At 45.3% G+C, this 20,090-nt stretch overlaps 1 long non-coding RNA gene across 1 annotated transcript in view; it reads right to left on the bottom strand.

Annotated features, from left to right (window-relative positions):
• The window catches only part of LOC139178596 (uncharacterized), a 134,704-nt gene that overhangs the window by 19,004 nt on the left and 95,610 nt on the right, over positions 1–20,090 (bottom strand). Inside the window, exon 3 of the long non-coding RNA XR_011562979.1 lies at positions 1–20,090. This exon is cut by the window's left edge and continues 19,004 nt beyond it. This is a non-coding gene — a long non-coding RNA (uncharacterized lncRNA).

Below are 20,090 nucleotides of genomic sequence, written 5' to 3'. Positions count from 1 at the left end.
AAAGAATCCACCTGCAATGTGGGAGACCTGGGTTTGATCCCTGAGTTGGGAAGATCCCCTGGAGAAGGAAAAGGCTGCCCACTCCAGTATTGTGGCCTTGAGAATTCCATGGACTGTATAGTCCATTGGGTCACAAAGAGTCAGACACAACTGAGCGACTTTCACTTTCAAAGCAAGGTAGAGGCAGTCTCAGCAGCTCATCGGCAAGCATTTATTTGAGTTCCTGCTTTATAAAAGGCACTGGGCCAGATGCTGTAAGTGAATTCCTTGCACCAACACTGAAAGTCCCCAATCCTCCAAGACTTTTCATCCATGAGGCCCTGACAGTGCCAGTTTTGTCTCTCAGAATTGGGCAGAAATGGGCTTCCTGGTCCTGTGATGAACAGGAGCTTTGGTAGGAGGGTGAGGAAAATTCTACTGAGAAGTTCAGAGTGGGTCCCACCCTCCCTCTCCCACAAACACACACTGGAAGGAGGTTCAGCCTCCAGGGCTCCAGCCTGGTCCCCCCACTCCACTATTTCCGACCTGCATGTGGGAAACCCTAGGCGACACCACTGTAGCCCCAGCAAGGCTGGGATGGGGGAGGTACAGTCTGTCAGGAGGGCTTGGGGTGACAGCGGTGGGCTCCAACCTGGATCCCAGGAAGTCTGTGGGGACAGAGGGAAGGGAAGAAATCAGCTTACATTTGGGTTTGTTTCCCAGGCTTTCAAGTCAGAGTGAAGCAAACTCTAGCCTCCTCCTTCTATTCTCGCAGCTCTTTTGATCTGTCCAGCCCTCCACACGCAGGTGCAGAGTGGATGGAAGCACCTGGGGCTTAGGACCCCAGGTCAGAACCATTCAGCTCCTCATTCTTCCTAACGAAAACCCTGAGAAAAATCTAAAGTTTTACTAACCAAAAAGAAGCATGTGAAAACACCTTGGGAGTTAAAGATTCTCCTCAGTCAGGGGTACACGCATGGAGCTTAGCAGGAAAACGGCAGACAGTGGTTCAAATTCCGAATGTGTCCCTCTCCTTCCAAGGACCTTGGGCAGGGTCTCTACTGCCCTGATCTGCCTCAGTTTCTCCCTTTAATGGTGGGGAGAAGGGTGGTGGTGACAGCACCCACTGCTCCTGGAGCTGTTGGGAGAATCCACTGAGATGATGCATGTAAAGCATTCAGCACAGTGCCTGGCGCTCAGGAGGGGTTTCATTAATTTTTTTTTTTACTAATTTATTTTTTTTTAATCATCAGTAAAAAAAAAAAAAACACTGCATGAGAGAATGAGAGTGGACCTTCAGCTCTGAAAACCCCTCGAGTGTGTGCCCTGTGGCCTTTGTTGGAGACCGTTCCAGCAGGTGTGGAAGAAATTCCCACTGACTGCGCTACCGAGGACGCTAACCCGGACAGCACGAGCTGCAGAGGCAACCACTGAGCCCTCGGTGGGGCTGAGTAGCAGGAGGAGGGGACTCATCATCATCTGAAACTGTCCCAGGGAAGCCACCTTGCCAAGAGGCCACTGGAGTGTTGGGGGAGAGATGTGGGCCTTCCTGGGGCTGCGTCATCTGGCAAAGAGCAGCTGGTCCCCACCCTCACCTCTTCCCACCCATCCCACATGTACAGACCCTGATCCTGGGCACCTGGCCACTGTGGGCCTCCCTGTTCCTGCTCCCAGGGTCAGCCTAGGGTGCCTGGGTGATGGCTCAGTTGCAGCTGTGCACCCATCGTGGAATCAGGCTGTGGGGACCAGACACCCTCTCGAAGACACTTGGGGTGAGGTGTGTTATGTCAGGATGCAGGGGACACCTCGGGACTCTGAGGCTGGATCCTCAGGTGAACCAGGACATCCAAAGGCATGGACACTGGGGATGGGCTAAGGGTTGGGGGGTACAATCTCTTTCCCTCTGCTCCCCGCATCCCTGCTTGGTTCTCCCTCCTCTTCCCTCCCCTCCCAGACCCCTACCTTCCTCCCTTACCCTCCCAGGGTGATTAGTAGTCTGAATCTCCAAAGATGAGTTGGTTTCCTTGGACAGCTATAACAAGTCACTACAAACTTGATGGTTAAAATAAATAGCAATTGATGCCCTCACAGTTATGGAGTCTGGAAGTCTGAAATCAAAGTGTCTACAGGGGTGGTTCCTCCTGGAAGGTCTGAAGGATAATTCACTCCTCCCTTTCCTCCCAGTTTCTGGTGGCCAATCCTGGGCATTCCTTGGCTTCAGAGCACATCACCTCAATCTGCTGCTCTGCCTTCACATGGCCTTCCCCTCTGTGTGTCAAATCTCCCTCCACCAGTCATCAGATTTAGTGCCCTGCCTAATCTCAGGATTATCTCATCTTTAGATCTTTAACATAATTACATTGACAAAAACTCCTTTTCCAAATAAGGTTGTTTTGAGGTTCTGGGTGAGTATATATCTTTTTGGGGGGTGTGCTACTTAACCCACTAAACTCTCCCTTTTCTCTCCACTGGCCCAGTTTTTATTTCCATGCCCTTTCCCCACCTTTTCCTTCCTTTGCCTCTCCCTTCCCCTTCTCTCCCTCCTTCCTTCCCTCCACCACTCTCTCCCCTCATCTCTCTACTGACCACAACGTCATGTAACTTTATAGAGCTGATATCCAGCAACAGCTAGTCTAGAATTTTTAATTAAAAAATTCTTGGGAAAAAGGATTTGCCTGGGACAGCCTAGTCAGGTGGCCAATCAGATGTGGGCTGAGAGGCAAAGTTCATCACCAGATGGTTAGTTACCAGGTAGAGGCAGAACGACCTGGCCCCCATGGAAGGCTGTGGTGCCCTGATGGACCTGCCTCTAAATGGATCCAGTGTATGTGTCATCAGAACTGTCTGTCCAGTGCCTGTGGCTAACGGGGCATCAACAGAATTTCAAGATCCCTCTCTCTTGCTTGGATTTAATAAATCCACTCTGTCTGGAAACCCACTCTTTCTGGGGCTATATTTTAATGCCAGGAGGTGTAGCTTTTCTAACTTGCTTGACTTTAAGACTCATGTAGGGAAGGAAGATGTTTTGCTAAAAATGTAGATGATCGGGTGCCTTCTCTAGAATCTGCATTTTGACACTCTAGAAGATTCTTACAGTCAGTAAATTGTGGAAAATATCACCATAGGGTACAGTGTCTCCAATGTCAAAAATTCTCTTATTCCCCCAAAGTCTGTCCCCTAAGCACAAATTTCCTTGACCAACCTAAAGAGAAAATTTAGTGAAATTGTGCAATGCCAGACTGGGAGTGTGGCATCTGTGTAGTTAAGAATGTGGGCTTTAGTGCTACTGCACAGACCTGAGCCTTCTGGCTGGTGACCCGGGGGCTCTGTGACTTATCTAAGCCTCACAATCATCTGTAAAGTGGGGATAGTAATAGTCTCATTGGTTTGTTGTGAAGATTAAAGACACGTGTAAACATTAGAGATTTTTTTGAGCACTCCCTCTGTTGAATGCTCAAGCTGGACCTCTCCCAAAGCAGCCAGCACTGCAGGTGGAGGCTGTGGCAGAGAATGAAGGACCTCATCCCTGGGGTTGGAACAGTGACTACAGCCGGCCAGGTAGCCAAATGAGACTTACCTGCACAGAATTGAGATTCTCTGAGGGAAGAGAAAGAGTGGGTGGCAAGGGATGAATACTGGGTTAGAAGAAACCATGCCTGCCACATCTTCAGGCATCTCAGAGTGCTTTGTTTATTTCTCTGGGCAAGAATACTGGAGTGGGTAGCCATTCTCTTCTCCAGGGGATCTTCCTGACCCAGGGATCGAACCCAGGTCTCCTGCATTACCGGCAGATTCTTTACCATCTGAGCCATCAGGGACGTCCTTAATTTTTGTTTAAGATTTGCAAGTTGAGAGAGTAGCACAGTGAGCCCCACGGACCACGGCCCAGCTGCAACAACCATCTTTCGCCATTCATATTTTGTTTCTTTCTCCTCCTCACCACCTTTGGCACCCACAACCTGGGAGTAGTATAAATCAATTGTTCCACTTTTGTTTTTTATTTCTTAAGTATCCTTTGTTTCTTAGAGCACTTATAGGTTCATGCTAAAATTGAAGGGAATGCAGAGATTTCCCTATAACCCCTGTCTCCTGTATACATAACCTCCCCCACTATCAACAACCCCCACCTGAGGGGTTCATTTGTACAATCAATGAAACTACATCCACATATTTTTATCACCCAGAGTCCATAGTTCACTAGGGTTCATTCTTAGTGTTGTGCACTCTGTGGGTTTGGACAACTGTATAGTGACATGTAACTGTTCTCCTTTTAAATGCCACAGTGTGTATTTCTGACAGATGCCACCTGCCATGACATGAGCCTTCTGATGGGATGTTGTGGAAAGCACTGGGCACCACCTACAAAGGAGTATTGCCACAAATGCTGAGCCTGAACTGAGGTAAGCTCTAGAGTTTACAGCAACTACAGGGAATGGTGGGGGCAGGGTATGTTCAAAATCACCACCGAGAAATAGTTAAATCTATAAGGGAGAACATTCTACAGGCCAGATAACCCAGTTTTCTCTTTTAACTAATGAATACCATAAAAAAGAAAGGAAAACTGCTATAGATTAAAACAGACTAATGAGACCTATCAACCAAATGTAATGTGGGGGTCAGGAGAAAAGTTAAATTTTTATTGGGAATAACCCAATCATAAAGACAGAGATATTGGGCATTAAATGATAATAGAGGATTATTGTTAGTCTAGGGGGGTAGTTTATAATGGCATGGTGGTCATTATTATCATTTAGGGCCTCACCAGCATTTCTGTTTCCACTCCAGCATTCCTGCCTGGGAAATCCCATGGACAGAGGAGCCTGGCGGGCTGTAGTCCATGGCGTTGAAAAAGTTGGACATGATTGAGCAACTAAACAACAATGATAAAAACAACCAAAAAAGCATTTCTTTTGACCTCAACACACAGGACAGACTCAGAAGCAACCCGAGATCTTGGTCCCAGTGTGGGCTCCACCAGTACATCACTGGTTGTCAGGTATTGCACTCGGCATGGCTCAGCCTCAGCATCTTCGTTTGAAAAATGTGCAGGATGGAAGAGGTTTCATCTGCAGCCTCCCACCTCCTACCCCCAGCACCCTGACAATGTCAGTTCCAAGCTGACACCCTCCTGAAATCCAAGAGGTGTAGAACGGGGACCTGATGGTTTAGACAAACCATGCTTCTGTGTATGTATCACACTAACTTCACTGTTTCCAGAGACAATATTATTGATTACCATTTAGCTTGTGGGCCACTCTGAGATTCTTATCTCCACTCACCCTAAGAGCCTGCCTTGGCTCAGCCTCCATCCAGGGAATGACACTATTAAATGCCTTTCTGATTCCTGTCTCCTTATTTTTCTACTTTGTCAAGATTATTTTAGCTAATAAGGCCCATGTATCATTTATTATTCAAATAACTCTGATCACTCTAACTCAAGATGGGTAGATCCCAGACTGGCTCTGGTAACCACAGACTCACAATAATAAAAATGCCTTCCAATTCCACACAGTAGCTCAAACTTTTAAAGCGCATATGTGTGGATTGTGGCCTCCTTTTAACTTCATAGTCACCCTAGATTAGGGCTGACAGGCATTCTTATCCCCATTTCACAGACTGAGTAGTTTAGGTTATAAGGAAGTGAAATGAGAGTTCAAGACTTAGGAGACTGACTTCCAAGCCCAGTTTCTACTACATCTTTATGACCTTGGGCAGTGCTGGGGCCCCACCAGGCTACAGTTAAGTTGACTGCACATCAGAATTATCCAGGACAATCCCAGTTTGCACCTGTTAACCTGTGTAATTATCATTTCACTCTAAAAATGTGTTCCAGCTTGAATGATAAATTATACAGTTCAAAAGCCCTAGAACGTGAGGAGCATGGACCAAACCACCAGGTTGCAATCGTGGTTGCACAACAGAATCACTGAGGGAGATTATTTAAGCTTCCAAAGCTCAGGCACTGCCCAAACCAAATAGATCAGAATATTTGCAGGGGTGGGACCAGGCATTGTATTTGGTTGGAGCTTCTTAGGTGATTTTAAGTGCAGTCAGGGCTGCGACCAGTGACAGATGCTCTCATTCTGCATCAGCATCACCTGGGAGCTTGTTCCACTGAGGATGCACTCCTTCCATCTGAGCCCTACTGACTGAATCAGAACTTCATTTGCTCAATATCCCCCAGGGATCCACCTGCAAGTCAAGTTTGTGAAGTTGACTGCTTCTAAATCACTTGGCCAATATAACTTGGCTGATGAGAGCCCCAGCAGGGCCTCCCAGTCTTGTGTCGCCTCAGTAGCTCCCCATGGTGGATGTCCTAGCTAACCATGCAGGTTAACACTTGGAGATACCATAAAATGCAGGGTGAAATAGGGGGCTAGGTGTGATAAAGGGATTAAAAAGGCTGCCTCATATATGCAGAGTACATCATGAGAAATGCTGGGCTGGAAGAAGCACAAGCTGGAATCAAGATTGCCAGGAGAAATATCAATAACCTCAGATATGCAGATGACACCACCCTTATGGCAGAAAGTGAAGAAGAACTAAAGAGCCTCTTGATGAAAGTGAAAGAGGAGAGTAAAAAAGTTGGCTTAAAGCTCAACATTCAGAAAAGTAAGATCATGGCATCTGGCCCCATCATTTCATGGAAAATAGATGGGGAAACAGTAGAAACAGTGACTGACTTTATTTTTCTGGGCTCCAAAATCACTGCAGATGGTGACTGCAGCCATGAAATTAAGAGACGCTTACTCCTTGGAAGGAAAGTTATGACCAACCTAGACAGCATATTAAAAAGCAGAGACATTACTTTGCCATAAAGGTCCATCTAGTCAAGACTATGTTTTTGCCAGTAGTTATGCATAGATGTGAGAGTTGGACTCTAAAGAAAGCTGAGCACCGAAGAATTGATGCTTTTGAACTGTGGTGTTGGAGAAGACTCTTGAGTCCCTCGGACGGCAAGGAGATCCAACCAGTCCATCCTAAAGGAGATTAGTCCTGAATATTCATTGGAAGGACTGATGCTGAAGCTGAAACTCCAATACTTTGGCCACCTCATGTGAAGAGCTGACTCATTTGAAAAGACCCTGCTGGGAAAGATTGAGGGCAGGAGGAGAAGGGGACGACAGAGGATGAGATGGTTGGATGGCATCTCTGACTTGATGGACATGAGTTTGGGTAAACCCTGGGAGTTGGTGATGGACAGGGAGGCCTGGCGTGCTGTGGTTCATGGGGTCCCAAAGAGTAGGACACGAATGAGCGACTGAACTGAACTGAACATACACTCTTCACAAGGTACATGAGAATAAAAACAACATTGATCAATTTAATGGGTTTGACCATATTTGGCAGTTTGTGAGTGTGTGTTCTCAGTTGCTTAGTAATGTCTGACTTTTTGTGATTCCATGGACTATAGCCCACCAGGCTCCTCTGTGCATGGGATTTCCCAGGCAAGAATACTGGAGTCGGTTGCCATTTCCTACTCAAGGGGATCTTCCTGACTTCGGGCACAAACAAGGTCACATCCATTCTTATTATACACATCGTTGGTCCTAAGCTCCCACCTGTCTAACTAGCAGCATACTCACTGCCTCTCTCTCTCCTTTTCCCTCCCTGCACCCCTGTTTTACAAAAACTGCAGGTCCTTACCTCTCCAGAGGGATCAAACCTGTTCCCAAGAATGGAGAAACTGATGGGTTGACTCAGAGCCCAGTTTAGGGTTGCTTTCCCTCTCAAAGTTGATGGAGGAAGTCCATCCTGCCCAAAGTGTTACATCTGACTGCTGCCCAGATAGAGCCCCTGATGATCCAGGTGCCTGCTCCAGCCTCCCAGGGTCTTAAGAGGGAATCTCACAGTCTCTGTGCAGCCACCCTTGACCACAGCACCCCAAGCTGGGTTCTGTATTCATGGAGCTGAACCTTAAACTTAGAGTAGCTGACAAGAAGGAGCTCTTATCCCAAGGTGAGCTCCCCTAGCCGGGGTGTGGGGGGCGGGTAGTCATTGGTATCTATCCTGGTAGCTGACCTGAGATGACACCAATGCCATCAATACAAGAGTTTAGCATTGCTTAACCTCATGAGGGTTCCCTGGTTCTCCCAAGAGGTTTCATGGCCTTCATGCAAATTTGCCTACCCTGTCCCAGAGTTTGTATACCAGGAGGCACAGAAGGGGACAGATGGGGATTATTAGCCATACAAAGGCCTGGTGTGCCTCTGGCAGGGCCAAGGGGCCCCCATCTTCTGTTTCTCAGAGAGTCCTTGTAGCTTTCTTCTAGACCCATGCATTGTTGGCAACTTGAAAAGTCACCCCCTGTTCCAAAACTAACTACAGAGTTTTGAGGTAGCCGTACTCCATGCCAGCATCATGTTGGTCAAACTGCAGGCTTTATCTCTCTGCCCACAGCCTTCCCAACTGCCCATTTCACTCAGAGTAAAACCCAAGGCCTACAGGCTCCCAAGCAATCTGCCGTGTGGCCACTTTCTCTCTGCCCACCTCTCTCGGGGCTCTTCTCTCTCCCTGCCCTACCTCTGTCCCCTCCACACCAGGTATGCCAGCTCCTCTGACACACAAGGCACTCTTATCCCAGAGTCTTTGCCCTGCCTGTTCCCTGTCCTGGTGCTTTACCCCCAGACACCAGCAAGACTAACTCCCACCTCCGTCAATTCTTGCCTCAAATATTGTCTTCGCTTTGAGACCTATGGTAGCAGTTTTGTTTAAAATTAGAACCAGGACCCATGCTGCCAGCTCCCTCTCCACCCACCTTATATTGTTCTGTTTTTTTGCAACTGAATTTGCCTTCTACCACACCACATACTTTTCCTCTTTATTCTCGTTATTCCTTATTGTCTGTCTCCCTCTGGTAGAATATAAACTTTGGAGCAAAATAGACAACTTTCCTCTTCCATTTGCTCATGGGTATGTCCCTAGTGCCTAGAACAGTGCCTGCAGCACGGAGGTCCTCAGTAAATATTCACAGAATGAATGAATTTTTAAGACGTCTGGAGGTTGGTAGAGTTATAGTGCCCATTTTACAGACAAAGAACTCCAACTCAGGGGCAGGAGGTCATGCAAGAGTCAGTTATTAGCACCAGGGCACACAGGCTTTAGAGTCAGTCACTGGGCTTGTTCAAAGGATCCCACAATGCCACTCCAGGGCATATTAGAAAACTCTAATTCAGAAAAGATACACACACCCCAATGTTCACAGCAGCACTATGTACAATAGCCAAGACATGGAAGCAACCTAAATGTCCATTGACAGATGAACAGATAAAGAAGATGTGGTACATTATACAATGGAGTACTATTCAGCCATTTAACAGAATGAAATAATGCCATTTGCAGTAACATGTATGAACCTAGAGATTATCATACTAAGTGAGGTAAGTCAGAGAAAAACAAATATCATATGACATCAGTTACATGTGGAATCTAAAATACGACACAAATGAACTTATCTCCCGAACAGAAACACTCACAGACATCAAAAACAGACTTACGGTTATCGAAGGGGAAAGAGGGGAGAGACAGACTAGGAGGATGAGACTGACAGATGCATACTACTAAATATAAAACAGGTCAACAACAAGGGCCTCCTGTATAGCACAGGGAACTATACTCAAAGACCTTGTAATAACATATAAGGGAAAATAATCTGAAAAGGAATATGTATATTTAACTGGATCACTTTGCTGTACGCTCGAAACTAACACAACATTTTAAATTAACTATATTTCCATTTTTTTTAAAAAAAGGCTCTCAGTGCACACAAAAATATGGATACTTTAGGTACAGTTGAGGAATAAGAATTTAATTTTGTTTCATTTTTAGGATAAAAATTCTGGAAGTAGTAGAGTGGAAATGAGAAGGATATAAGACAACTTTGGTCACCTAAGAATGTGGGTACACGTTATAATTCTGTCCTTAAAAACAGATTTAGAATCTGTACCCCAAGCTGCTAGAGAAAAAGAAGACCAGACTGATTCTTCCTTTCCGGAGACTTCAAAGTATTAACCTGTCTATTGGATGGAGATAGTGTCACTTGAGGTCAGCTACTAGGAAAAATTCCAAGATGTACTGTAAGAAACTACCTTAACACACAGGAGTTGAAACAATAAGCCTTTCTTACTGCTCTCTGGGCTGTTTGTCAAACTAGGTGTGTCCACTGGTCTGGGCCTGGCTCAGCTGATCTCCTCTGGGCTCACCAAGGCAGCCAGAGTCCCAGGTGGGGTGCTGGGGCTGGTTAGCCTACCATGGTCTAAGTCACATGTCTGGAAGGCTGTTGGATGGGGCAATGGAGAGGCTGGGGTATTGTGTCCCTCATCATCCAGCAGGCTAGCTCTGGCTTGTCCATGCAGCAGCTGCAGCACAGTTCGAAGAGAGCAGTGGAAGCATGTCAGGCTGCCTGAGTTGATGCACAGTCAGCCACAGTCAATCGGCTGCATGTTATTAGTTGGGAGGCCAGCAGAGATTCAAGGGGGTGGGGAAATAGATCCTACACCTTGATAGGATTCACTGCAAGGATTTGGTGCAAGGAAAGAGGCATTGTGGTCATTTCTGAGACACAAACAAACAAAAAAACAGGTTCACTTAGGGTAATAGATACGCACAATATAAAGCTATAGGCCAAGCAATAGATAATGAGGATTAGAAAGATGAAGTGGGCAGAGGAGAGAGTCCTATGCCAGAAAACTAGTTTATCTTTTGAACACATATTCAGTGAGCATCTCCTACAGGCCAGGTGCTGTGCTGGTCCTGGGGATGACAGTGGAGATGGATCTGGAACCACAACCCCAGGGAACATTTTAGACCGGGAGACAGAGATCAGGGAGGCCACCTTTTAATTCACCATGATCAGTGCAAGGGATCTATGGACATCTGTGGGAACTCACAGGAGGGGAGCCTAACCTGTCTGGGTCAGGGAATGAAACACAGACGCCTTCAGGGAATAAACTCTGAAACCCAAAACAAGGTTCTTGGCACTAATGATGCCACAGAAGGGTGCAGAAGAGAGAAGAACACTAGAGGCAGGGGAATGGCATGTGCAGAACCCCAGACACAGAGGTATGTGCAGAACTCCAGATATAAGAAAGGGCGAGACTATGAGACTTCCCTGGCAGTCCAGTGGTTAAGATTTTGCCTTCCAATGCAGGGGGTGCAGGTTCAACCCTTAGTCAAGGAGCTAAGATTCCACATGCCTCATGGCCAAAGAAACAAAACATAAAACAGAAGCAATATTGTAACAAATTCAAAAAGACTTTAAAAATGGTCCATGTCAAAAAAGTCTTGAAAAAAAAAAAGAGGGTGAGACTTGTGGATTCAATACAGCTGGAAGGAAGGAAGATGGGAGTTGAGGGCATGAATGGAGATGCAAGAGAAACTGGGGAACTGAGCCTTTACATGGAAAGATCCGATCAGTATTTAGAAATACCACTTGCCCTATGAGCATGAAAGATGAACTTTTTTTTTTTTTTGGTTGGGAGTGCAGTGGAGGAGGAAAACAAGATGAGAAGTCCAGTTAGGCTGCTCCAGCAATCCAAGGATGAAAAAGAGACATAGTAGAGAAAGATTTCAAAACAAAAACCTTCAGGATGGGTCCTTGCCACAAGGAGACAGAAAAATTTAGAATGTTGTCTGGGATTTCTGGCTTCAGCCAGTTAAATAGATGGAGGCACTATTCAACAAGATAGAAAATCTTGGCTAAAGGAAGTCCTCTTAATTGAGCACAAAATTTGATTCTAAGCTTCCCAGCAGCAAAGGCAAAGAAAAACCAAAATAAATGACCTCATCTCACTGCTCCTCACAGGATGCAGAGCTGTGCAGCATGGAAACCAAATTTTCTCATCAGGTATATGAGGGGATTCCAATGAGGGAATCTTCATGGAAAGGACCACAAACCAAAGACAGACAATAGTTTTATAAAAGAAGCAGAAATGTTCTTGCAGGACTGTTCTGTGTATTGACCTCTGGTAAGAGCTGAGAATAAGATATTAAATCACAGCTGTGTAGTCATTTGTGCAAGGAAGTCTGTATAATGGCCTTGGGGTCTCTCATTTGCTGAAGAGCTTTGAGTTCTTGGCATCTAGAGAAGTGAGGGGTTGGATACAAATGGAAGGAACTTGCACTGATAAAAACATTTTATAAACTTGAAACTAAGAGTTCATGACCTTAGTGTATAAGTTAGTGCCAGGATAATTTTAAAGGAGAAAAATACAAAAGCTCCAATTCTAGCAAACACCATTAACAACATAATCAAGTAACTTAGAGTTTCATTTTTAAATGTTGAAACAGAATCCATTGTGGGGTTTCTTTTAATTACATTTCTTCCTGATTAACCTGGGTTTATTATAGAAATTTGGAAAATTCAGAGAAGCAGAAACGGAAAAACCTCAAATCACCTCTAATCTGAGCACAGATGACCGACTACTGTTAATATTACAGTGTATTTATCTTTTCGGTTGTTTTTCTAGGCCTACAAATAAGTAAACATTTTTCTTTTAAAAAAGTTGGGATAAGGCTGGATCAATTGTTTCATATCCTGCTTTTTCTCAGTCACATTTGCCAATGACAAATAGAAAAGGAATTTACTTTCTCATGACCTCTTTTAATTTCTCAAAATGTATGTCTTTTGTTACTTGTGCAGACTTTCTGTAGTCTCTCTGCTTCTCACTAGCTTCCTAAAAAAAGAGAACTTGATTTTTTCTTGCCAAGGACTTAATTGTGTCATTTATAATAGAAATCTCGGGGCTTGGCATTTTAGCACAGGGAGAAAGAAATATGCTTAACGCTGTGTGCTTCACAGAAAGCGCTAGAGTAATTAGCCACCCAAGGCCACTTCTGAACAGGTTGTGGCCTTGCGGCCTCCTCTGCTGGGTAACTTCCCTGGGGAAAATTCTCCTCTGGTAACTACTCCACAGGGATATAACCTCCATTCTTTCTCTTTCCTGCAATGTCACTACGGTAGATGGTGAAGATGGCCACAGTACTTTATTATTTCTCCTATCAAGAGAGAAAGTCTATCTCCTTATCCTAGGAATCAGAGTTTGTGATTTGCTTTGGCCAGTGGAAGTGGCACGTATGACAGTGGGTCAGTTCTGAGCCACAGACTTAAGACACCTTGCAACTTCTCCTGTTGTTCCCTGCCATCAACATGCAAACAGGCCTGGGCTAGCCTGTCAGGCGATGAAAAACCACATGGAGAAAGGCTCCAGGTATTCCAGCCATTACAAACCAGCAAGCCTAGAAGATCATGGTGAGCCTGGCTGAAATCAGCTGAGTCCAGTCCAGTTCAGAAGAACTGAAATTGATGAGATAAAGTTGAGAACTAGGGGACTTCCTTGGTCATCCAGTGGTTAGGACTCGGTGCTTCCACTGTAGGGGGCGTGGGTTTGATCCCTGGTTGGGGAACTAAGATCCCTGAAAACTAAATAGCTGTTTTGACTTGGAAAGCTTTGGGGTTGTTTGTTATATAGAAAAAGGCAACTGATATAGTCACTGAGCATATGTGAAGTAGATTTAAGCACATTATTGAGTATAAGGATTCGAGAGTTCAAATGTTACACTGATGAGACTAGATAAGTCTCAGAAAGGCAGCTTCCACATGTGTTTTGATCCCTGTGGCAGATCCATGTCTAACATGCTGGGCACACAGTTGGTGGTGCCTAAATGATAATAATGGCATTTATTGAATGCTTCCTATGTACCCAGCTCTATGAGACATGCTTTTATGTTGATTATATTATTTTGTGCTAAAAATAACACCTTCCCACTCCGCCCCCCCCCAAAATGTCTGCATCCTCATCCTCAGAACCTATGGCTTTGTTACCTTAAACGGCATAAGCGACTTTGAAGATACGGTTAAGGATCTAGAGATGGAGAGCTTATCCCAGATTATCTAGGTGGGTCCTATATGATCACAAGGGCCTTAAAATAAGGAAGCAAATCAGAGGAAGAAGTGACCATGGAACTAGAGGTTGGAGTGAAGCCCTTTGAAGATGAAGGAAGCAGAGAAAGGTTCTAAAGCAGGTGATATAAGGCAGAGGGCTTGGAGAGAGGTGAAATGCTGGGAGAAGAGAGCGGGGAGAAGGGTGGGGCTGAATGTTTAAGGCTCTGTGAGCTTTGTTAAGAGCCCTCACACTGGGAGGCAGGGCAAAGACTACATATATTCAGGTGGGATGTCAAACAGACTCCATTGAGCATAAACAGCTCTGGGCCCTCTGGAAGGACCATAGCTTGGCTTGGTCTCAGATGGCCTGGGGACTGTGGAATCCTTCTGACTCTGCCCAGAGGATTGGCTGGAGGGACATAAAAGGCTTTTTCTTGGAGAATTTTGTTGTCGTGTCTGACTCCTGTAACTTTAACCGTCATGCTCCTCTATCCATGAGATTTTCCAGGCAAGAGTGCTGGAGTGGGTTCCATTTCCTCCTCCAGGGGATCTTCCCAATCCAGGGATTGAACCCTCAGCTCCTGCCGAGTCTCCTGCGTTGCAGGCAGATTCTTTTACCACTAAGCCACCAGAGAAAACCCTATTGGAGAACTTAAGTTCACTCATCCAGGAGTGGCTTACTGGATTAATGGTATATAGCCCAGTGAGAAATCAAGGGAAACAGTTTTTAAACTCAGCTATCTATTGCTGCATAACAGTTAATCCTCAAATTTAGAAACTTCCAACAACAAACACTTACTATCTCACAGTTTCAGTAGGTCAGGATCTTAGGAGCTGCTTAGCTGATAGCTTCTAGCTTGGGTCTCATTTAAGGTTGCAAACAAGATGTTAGATGGGGGCTTTCCTGGTGGTCCAATGGTTAAGAATCTGCCTTGCAATGCAAGGGACACCAGTTCCATCCCTGATCCGGGAAGATCCCACATGCCTTGGGGCAGCTGAGCTGATGGGCCACAACTAATGAGCCCACACTCTGGACCCTGTGAGCCACAACTACTGAAGCCCGTGTAACCTAGAGCTTGTGCTCCAGAACAAGAAAGTTACTGCAATGAGACGTCTGTGTGCTGCAACTAGAGAACAGTCCCCGTTCACTGAAACTAGAGAAAGTCTGCTTGCAGCAATGAAGATCCTGTACAGTCAAAAAGAAAATAAAAATTAAAAAAAAAATGTTAGCTGGGCTTTACTATGTGAAGAATGGCCAGGACCTTCTGATGACTCACTCATGTGTGGCTCTTGGCTCACTGCCTCGGTTTCTCACCCCGTTGGCCTCTCCACGTAGGGCTGCTTGAGTGAACTCACAACATGGCAGCTAGCTTCTCTCAGTGCAGGTGATTGGGAAACAAGGAAGAGGTCATGGTGCCTCCTATGCCCTAATACTGTATGTCATCCAGTATCACACCTGCCACATTCTATATGAACAGAATGAGTCTCTAAAGTCCAGCTTACACATAAGGGAGAAGAATTAGACTCCATCTATTTTTAAGACTTTCTCTAATTTATTTATTTAGGTTGCACCTCGTGGCATGTGGGATCCTAATTTCCCCACCAGCAATAAAACCTTCGCCCCCTGCACTGGAAGGCAAAGTGTCAACCACTGGATCACCAAGGAAGTCCCCTAGGCTCCCTCTATTGAGGGGAGAAATATTAAAAAATATTAGACATATTTTAAAACCACTATAAGCAAATCTAGAGTAGTGGTTTTAGGAATGTTCTTTGGTAGGACAGTCTAGGCAGGAACAATATGTCCAGGTTAATGGTTCTCAGATTTGGGTGTGAATACGAACCACATAGGGATGCTTTTTAAGAGTTAAGATTCCTTCCCATACCCACCTCCAAGATAGTATACACTGGGAGCTGGGACCCAGAAACTGGCATTTTTGGATAAGTTCCTCAGAGTATTTTAATGCAGGTTATTGGGGTCCAGGAATCTCTATTTGATAAGTCTCCCAGAATCATTCTGACACTGGTAGTCTGTGAAAACAATGCCATTGGAATTGGTGATAATTGCCCAGTAGGGTCAGAAATTTCAGTACAGTTGGGAGTAGCCACGTGGATAGACGGGTCAAAGGCTAAAGAGGAATGGAGGAGCCCTCGGAGCACTGTGCACTCTCTGTGCACATGCCCCTGATAGAGCAATCACAACCTGCTGCCCACTCTCCTGGACAGAGTCCTGGAAGCTTCCTGGTCCAGCACTCCAGCCAGCCACCTTCCATCACTCAGAGTTGCCACAAGACTTGAAGCTTCTTTGCCATCCTTGTCCAGGAGTCTGTCTGGTTCAGAAACTCCTGGCGAGAAAGCTATTTCCTCAGTGTGCTCGGGGAAAGAGCCGAGTTATTATGTATTATACAGTTGAATGGGGATAATGGTTGGGAGGGTCTGGGACCTCAGTGGGCAGGAGTGGCACTTGACCAGCACTTAGCCCTGGGACTCTGTAGTCTGAGTCAAATGCTGGAACACTGAGCACAGAAGCGACACTCCCCTCGATGAGGAGCAGGGTTTATGAGGTGGCCCCCGAGGTGGCTCTTTGTCTAGTGCCGTCTGGTTCTTCACCCATGTTGTCAGGAAACTTGCCAGGAGCCCCTGTGAGTTTCTAGCCATTGTCTGGGCCCCTCTTGCCCTCTTTTTATGGGATGGTTTATGTCTGTTTCTTGGCCCCAGGAGTTGCTAAGCAGCTGCTGGAGCCTTTCTGTTTTAAGCTGGGCCACTATTGTCTCTCTCTTTATCCTCATAAGGAGCCGTGACCCAGGTGGCTACAAAACTGCCACGAGAGTCTGCCGTGTTATTGGCTCATAAAAGGGCAAGGAGCACACAGAGCCACACAGAGTGTGAGGAGCAGGTGATGGTGTTAGACCCTGTCATCAACGCTGTGGCAAAGCCTCCTGCAAGTTCACCTCCAGCCCTCAGGGATCCGACCTCTCACAAACTCTGGCCTTGGGCGCTTTCGACCACAGGTCTTTGTGGTTGTTGTGTGCTGGGGGGTTTTTTAACCCAATTTTCAGAATCTGAGAAACCATTCCCCAAGAGAATGACTTGACATGGCAATAGTTTGAACCCCCGAAAGACCTACCCTCCCCAGTTCTTCTTCCCCTCTGCTGCTTATAATCCACTGATCCATCCTAAGGCAAATGTAACTATATAGTTTTCTCCACCCCTCCTCCCACATTCAATCATGCTCTGTTTAAAAAAAAAAGAAAGGTTAGAAAATAGGGATATGGAAAAAATTCACCCTGCACCTAAAGATAATGACTATTAACATCCTGAAATATTTCTTCTAGATGCTCTTTCTCCACAAGTATATATTTGTAAGTGTGTGTGTGTGTATATAGTTGATCCTTGAATAACACAGAGTTAAGGACACTGACCTCCTGTGCCGTTGAAAATCTTTGTCCTGCTGTCTCTGCCTCAAAAACAAAGGAATTTATAAATGACTCACCCAAGGGCAGGAAGCTGAAACAGTTTGAATGGGATCAGGACTCGAACTCTAGTTCTTCTGACTCCACATATTGTGATCTCTAACTGAATACAAACTTTTCCCCACATTTAACTTAAGGATCTCTAAGATGAAAATATAGATACTATATTTATTGAAAAAAAATTCATGTATGGATGAACTCCTGTGTACGTGGAATTTCAAAGTTCAAACCTGTGTTGTTCAAGGGTCAACTCCATCTATTAAACTACCAACAATTTGAGTAGGATAATTCTTTGTTGTGATGTTCAGCAGAATCCCTGGCCTCTACATTTGTGATAACCAAATATATTTGTTGGCATTGCCAAATGTACCCTGAGGGGCAAAATCACCTTCAGTTTAAAATCACTGATCACACATACGTATATTTACAAAATGGAATCATATTGCAAATACAGCCTTGTCTGTATTTTTTTTTTTACAAGTTATTATGCCATGAACTTGTTTCATGTCAACTATTAAAAACCTACTGTATTATTTGCAATGTCTGCAGAATTGTCCATCAGTTGGACTCATGAGAAGTAATTTATGTCATCAGTCCCCCATTATTGGATCTTCTGTGTAAAACTGAAATTATATGGCACACCCTGCATGATAAACTGCTTTTTAAATTTAAGATGTCATGAACATCTATCCACATCATAGCTGTGGGGTGTTGACCAAATTACCCCACCTCTCTAAACTCTACTTGCTCATCTGTAGAATGGGGATGTCCTGGGAGAATGACATACCAGAATGGGTGCCTGTGCCCAGCACAGAGAGTGCTCTCAAGAGAGGACCAGAGCTTTCATTCAAGTCCTTGCTATGATTACCATGTCCTAGGTTTTTAATGGCTTTTAGTGGCCATCCTCCATAGGAAGATACCATACATTAGTAAATTGCCTCTGAGGATGGACTTTGGGGGGGGTTCTGAATTTCCATACTTATCAATGACCCTGTTGTTAATACAATCATAGATAGCTTCTCCTGGTGCTTTGAGAAATCCATGAAAAAGAAGCTGATCCACCTGTGCTAACCTGGGATGAGTGAAGCAGAAGACTCATCATATTCCTCATGGCTCCGTTCTAGAAACATTAATAAGTGCTATGGTCCTACACACCCTGTACCCTCAGGCCCTGCCAAGCACTAATTACCTGGTCCTGAGTCAAGATGCTAACCACAGGGCATGGCTCCCAAACTAAACCCTGGATGGTTTTATTCTGCTTTTATGTTGAGCCCAAGTCCCCTTCATCTTGCCTAAAGACCACCCCAGGATGGTCTTCAAACACCATGAGATTCCCCTTCTATTCTTTTCTATTTAAGTTATGAGTGTGCAGTGTATGATATATACAACACATGTATGCGTATGTATGTGTGTGTGAAAATGTATTTGTACCATTTAAAGAGCAATAACAAAATAAATCCCCCTGTATCTACCATCCAGATCAAGAAACAGAACAGTTAATACCAATAAACACCCACTTGCATACTTGCCTCTCCTTTAGGAAGCTTTCCTCGCAGCTGTGGAGTAGAAGGAGGAGGGCCCTTGGAAATAGCGATCAGCAAAACAGATACCACCAGGGTTCTGCTTGCTTGGCCCTGAGCTCTGTGGCCCTGGTAGCTGGTTACCTCTGAGAGCTTCAATTTCTCATCTTTGAATGGAACATTGTTTTGCAGAATAAATGAGATGCTCCTTTGGATAAACACCAAGTCTGATGTCTGCATCCGAGGAGGTGCCAAAGCACAGAAGCTGTTGTTTTTATCATGGCGGAGCATTTCTAGACAAGGAAATCAGAGATGCAGTGCCCACCTGGCTCTGCCAGCCCTGAGCTGTGTGATTCCAGGCAGGGCGAGTCCTGGGTCTCAGTTTCCTCGGGTGGGAGGTAAAGAGAGCAGCCTCACTAAAAAATTTCAAACCTCCTTTTTTTCCCAGCCCTGGCCTTTTGGAATTCTACTAATTCGTAAGCTATGGAGAATGGGGGTAGGGTGAAGCACAAACTTAATAATACAAAGCCTCAGTAGATCCACAGCTAGATTTTAGAAAATGATAGTGTGGCTGGCTCAAGATCACATGACCAGGAGGTCATACTCTGTTTAGCAATGATGATATTTTAAGCACTTGTGGGAGATTTGTGCTTGAGAAACACGTTGACTCTGTTTAATGTGGTGATGACACATGTGGGCATCTTCCAGTTAATGCCCGGGCACGTGTTCCTTTAGTAACAGCCCTGCCTCCTACTCTTCCACTCGCTTCCTTCCTGCTCACATCCTGGTCCTTTTGTACTTTCTAGGTCTTCTGAGGGCTGTTTGGTTTCTCAGTGTCAGACTTCAGGTAGTGAATGTGCCTCTGCCTCTATTGGAGGGAATTCTCTTTCATCTGTGACTCTCTGAGCTCATCTAGCCTCTTCTACAATAACCTTGGCTCTCATTCACCCATGAACTGAGAACGTATTTGCTCTCTCACTCCTCTAGACTTAATTACCTGCCATCCTAAGGCGAAGTGGCCTTCGGAGTTACTTACAGAGGCAAGTAACTCCCAGGTATAGTAGCCATCCACCAAGGGCCAGAAATCAACACTGCTAAGACCAAGGCTCCAAATGAAGAGTATACAGGCCCGATAAGGTCTTCCTGAGGCCCCAGTGATGACATCTACTTGTCCCCAGGCCTCTTTCTTCTGCAAATCCCAGGAGCTCTTCTCCTGTCTGTCCCAGATGTGAATCCCTC

This window comes from Bos indicus, chromosome 22, assembly GCF_029378745.1.
Source record: "Bos indicus isolate NIAB-ARS_2022 breed Sahiwal x Tharparkar chromosome 22, NIAB-ARS_B.indTharparkar_mat_pri_1.0, whole genome shotgun sequence".
NCBI classification, from domain to species: Eukaryota; Metazoa; Chordata; class Mammalia; order Artiodactyla; family Bovidae; genus Bos; species Bos indicus.
This window is presented reverse-complemented; position numbering and strand designations above follow the sequence as displayed.